This window comes from Babylonia areolata, chromosome 19, assembly GCF_041734735.1.
Source record: "Babylonia areolata isolate BAREFJ2019XMU chromosome 19, ASM4173473v1, whole genome shotgun sequence".
Taxonomy (NCBI): Eukaryota; Metazoa; Mollusca; class Gastropoda; order Neogastropoda; family Buccinidae; genus Babylonia; species Babylonia areolata.
Window position 1 is genome coordinate 55110130 of NC_134894.1, and position 5000 is coordinate 55115129.

General features: G+C 45.4%; 1 protein-coding gene across 1 annotated transcript in view; it reads right to left on the minus strand.

The window, feature by feature from the left end:
- Nucleotides 1-5000, minus strand: part of LOC143293861 (adenylate cyclase type 1-like) — a 378538-nt gene that overhangs the window by 90657 nt on the left and 282881 nt on the right.

Below are 5000 nucleotides of genomic sequence, written 5' to 3' on the forward strand. Positions count from 1 at the left end.
CTTGCGCGAGCGTGTCTGTTGCTTCCAGAAACAGCAAAACATGGTAATCCCAGATTTTCGATGTCGAAAATCCTTCTGAAGTAAGCATGTTCCACAATGACTGTACCCATACGTTCCGAGATCGCCAGTGTCATATGTTGAGGAAAGCCAGGTCCACTGAGGATGAGAGGACCACACTATCCTTCAGGTTGTTCTTCTTTCTCCCACCCGGTCAACCTCAACCCCTGTACATCATGGCCTCGCCACTGTGTATCATTCTGGAGATTTCCTTCTAGGCCCCCCTGATGATGATTATCCTTGTGATGCCGCAGGCTGATTTTCCCGGAGATTGAAGTATTTGTATTTTCTATTTGTATTTCTTTTTATCACAACAGACTTCTCTGTGTGAAATTCGGGCTGCTCTCCCCAGGGAGAGCGCGTCGCTATACTACAGCGCCACCCTTTATTTTTGGGTTTTTTTTCCCTGCGTGCAGTTTTATTTGTTTTTCCTATCGATGTGGATTTTTCTCCAGAATTTTGCCAGGAACAACCCTTTTGTTGCCTTGGGTTCTTTTACGTGCGCTAAGTGCATGCTGCACACGGGACCTCGGTTTATCGTCTCATCCGAATGACTAGCGTCCAGACCACCACTCAAGGTCTCGTGGATGGGAAGAAAATATCGGCGGCTGAACCGTGATTCGAACCAGCGCGCTCAGATTCTCTCGCCTCCTAGGCGGACGCGTTACCTCTGGGCCATCACTCCAAGTTGAAGTGGACTTCAAGCCCGCAGAACAGGACGACTGAACTCGCTGATTGGCATGGTTGACAGGTCTTACAGCCTTTTACTAAACTTTTTATTAAACTGTTTATTTCCCTTTGGCCTCTCGGCCATAGCTGTCTTGATTTTCGCCATTTCAAATAATGCTTTTTTTTGAAATACCGAAAACTAATAACAGAAATTGAAGGAATTAAGATTTACACAATTATATGTAAAATTATATTTGTTTTTCGTTGTAATCATATCGTACTTGAGATATGCCTTGGATGTACTACAATGCGCTAATTCTTTCATTCGGCTTCATATCTGAAAATACATAATTTTGCTGTCAACAAAAATGACGTCAGATATATTCACAGATTAAAAGAGTCCATCGTTCCCAACAAATCCGACTGACTTATCACGTCAACAGTCTGTTCTCATCTTGGTGACGCCCGACTGATTTATCACGTCAACAGTCTGTTCTCATCTTGGTGACGCCCGACTGATTTATCACGTCAACAGTCTGTTCTCATCTTGGTGACGCCCGACTGATCTATCAAGTCAACAGTCTGTTCTCATCTTGGTGACGCCCGACTGACTTATCACGTCAACAGTCTGTTCTCATCTTGGTGACGCCCGACTGATTTATCACGTCAACAGTCTGTTCTCATCTTGGTGACGCCCGACTGATTTATCACGTCAACAGTCTGTTCTCATCTTGGTGACGCCCGACTGATTTATCACGTCAACAGTCTGTTCTCATCTTGGTGACGCCCGATTTTTGCTGTTTTGGCTGACTCTCTGACGCAGGCTTGAACTGAAATGGCAACACATACCCATCCATAGGTTTTGTCATCAGATGATGGGGAGGAGATGGAGGTGGGGTGGATGGGGCTGACACCATAAACGATATATTTTCCCCTTTCTTTTCCCTTCCCATCAGATACGTTCGGTGTACTTACTGACCTTGCCATTGTGTCCAGTGACCTTTGCTCAAAACACAGTAGCAGGCCTATCGATTCTCCGGAGACTGGTGCTGACGTCCATACCGGTGAACTGGAGCTAACGTGTTGATCTGCTGATCGGCAGGCCTTTGAACTGTGGAGTAATGTGCCACTACCACGTTATTTCATTGCTATTTCTAGAGGGGCGTGGAGGGGAGTGGACCTTATTTTCCTCCAGAAATATATTATCATGGTAACCATACAGTCCTGTTATCGGCGGCCATTTCTGATGCCAGCCCATTCCAAAATGGGTGGCATCAAACCTTCCAAGCACAACTGGTTAAAAGGAGGGGTCCCCAGTGGGAAATGGGATAACTTCTTCGTTCGTGGGCTGCAACTCCCTCGTTCACTCGTATGTAAACGAGTGGGCTTTTACGTGTATGACCGTATTTACTCCGCCATGTGGGCAGCCATACTCCGTTTTGGGGGGTGGGGGGTGGGGGTGGGGGTGCATGCAGGGTATGTTCTTGTTTCCAAAACCCACCGACCGCTGACGTGAATTGCAAGATATTTAACGTACGTATTTGATCTTCTGCTGGCGTATACACACGAAGGGGGTTCAGGCACAAGCAGGTCTGCACATAATTATGTTGATCTGGGAGATCGGCAAAAATCTCCACCCTTACCTCACCAGGCACCGTTACCGAGATTCGAACCCGGGACCCTCAGATTCAAAGTCTAGCGCTTTAACCACTCGGCTATTGCGCCCGTCAATGGGATTACAATATCCTGTCCTTGTTTTTCTTTCCTGGTTCATCCTTCTGGCACCTCGCAGCCGGCCCTGCCAACCTCGACCAATGTATTTAGAGATGTGTTCTTTGTCTGTCATGCTGGACCTCCCCTTCCAGGTTCTCTGGTTATATTATCCTGAAGACCGATGGTTTTCCTGACATAAATGCCGGCTTCCAGATGGTAAAAACGAAACGAATTATCTCAATGACATGCATGATCGCCACCAGCACTTGAAACTGTTGCATTTTTCAGTCAAGTAATTGTCTGCAGCACTCTGCGGTGGGGAAATAAAATCGAACATAATTATCAACTTAGAGAAATGAGGTGTCACGATTATCTCAAGATGTTTGCTGTTAGCAACCCTTCTGATGCAAACCGCCTTCAACATGTCAGCACACAAGACCTGAACCGAATCGATCTGAACATCTTGTGCTCAGTGAACGAGCAAGAGCTTCAACGTTCGGTACACTTTTTTTTTTTTAACCCAGGTCAGCTTAACTGATTACCCTAATGACCTAAATCATTATCTTGCCATTCTAGTGGCCTTTTTTTTCCAACTCCCCGTTGATTGTTTTGAGATTGATGTTGACTTGAAACCTCTGAAAAAGGATACGGTAACTTGCTGAAACGCACAACCACAAGGTCGTAAGAAAAACTGGTGCAGTTGTCGTTCGAACGCGTTCTCTCTTGTAACATTTCGCGGGACAGGGGTGGGGGAGTCGGGGGTGTGTGGGTGTGGGAGGAGCAGGGGGTGGGGGTGAGGGGAGTCGGGGGGCGTGGGGAGTGGAGGAGAGGGTGGGTGGGGAATCGATTGTGTCTACTTCCAGGACTACGCCATCTCGGTAATCTCAGTCTTACGCGGTTAGCAGCCTCTCCAGTGTAGCCTCGTTCCAAAAGAGCGCCTTTGTTACCCTGTGATAAGCGGATGACGGTGGGTCACAATATCCGGTACGGGTTTTTCTGTTTTCGTTGTTTTTTCTTTCTTCCCCTTTTTTTTTCTTTCTGTTCTTCCTTCCTTCTTTCCTTTCTTTTTTCCCCGTCAGCCCTGTCCAGTGTACGCATTGACCTCGTGATTGGTGATAGGGTTGGCAGTCTGAAGACAGTTCCCCCCCCCCCCCGCCCCCCACCGTGTGATTAACCCTACTGGCCTACTGACCTATCATCATTGGCTATCCGGGAGTTGGTGTTGATTTCAAAGCCGTGAAACAGTACCAATGAATGGACTCGCTGATGCGCGTGATCACACCCCAAACTGCCGCATTTCTCGTCCACACCGTCTTGTATGTCGGGAAGTTCCATGGCCAACTGCCATAAATTTCACGCCTGTGGGATTCCCAACTCACACAATGATTGATTGATAAGGTGCTCTTTTCATAAGCGGATCGCACTTGATTACTGTGGCTTCCAGGAAAACACCCATCCTTCTCTTTCATAATCATATTCTTAAAACCAACGTTGCCAATTTGAGCCTCAATAAACGTGGCAAATACCGTACATGAGCATTTGTCAATGTAAGTTTTTCGCTCGCTTTGATCTGCGCATCGAAATCCATGACCATCATCCCTTTAGCAAGCAACTTCGGATTGGTCTGTGGAATAATGTTTGCATGTAGCAAACACACTCTTCTACACGTGTCGTCTTCCGCAAACAGGGGGTGGGCACAGAGATTACCACAAATTCTCTATGTAGAGTGATGGCCCAGAGGTAACGCGTCCGCCTTGGAAGCGAGAGAATCTGAGCGCGCTGGTTCGAATCACGGCTCAGCCGCCGATAATTATTTTCTCCCCCTCCACTAGACCTTGAGTGGTGGTCTGGACGCTAGTTATTCGGATGAGACGATAAACCGTGTCCCGTTTGCAGCATGCATTTAGTGCACGTAAAAGAACCCACAGCAACAAAAGGGTTGTCCCTGGCAAAATTATGTAGATAAATCCTCTTCGATAGGAAAAACAACTAAAACTGCACGCAGAAAAAACCAAAAAAACCCACAAATAGTGTAGTGTAGCGAAGCGCTCTCCCTGGGGAGAGCAGCCCGAATTTCACACAGAGAAATCTGTTGTGATAAAAAAAAGGCAAATACAAATGAAAGCAGTTATGGGTCTAAAGAGTTTAGTTCAGGCTTAAATTCACATACGTCTCCAGATTTTTTTTTTCCAGTATTTGTCAGCCTGGTCATCTTCTTTGTTCGTTCGTTAGTTTCCGTCATTCTACCTGTCTTTCTTTCTTTACTTTTCATTCTTTCATTCGGTCTTTCTGCCTCTTTTTGTATCTCGTGTTTTCTTTTTTGTATATTATTTTTCTATTTTCTCTCTGTTTGTCAAACACCTTTCAGTCTTCGATTCATTTATTTCCTATTAAATTTTCTGTCCATGTTTTTTTTAAATTTCGCATGTGTGTAAAATAAAATAAAATAAAATAAAATGCCATGATTAAAACAGGATAAAAAAAAAAGAAAAGAAAAAAGAAATATATAACAATGGATAACGGTATGGAAAACTTTTGGACGGAGAAAAGAGAGTGGGGTA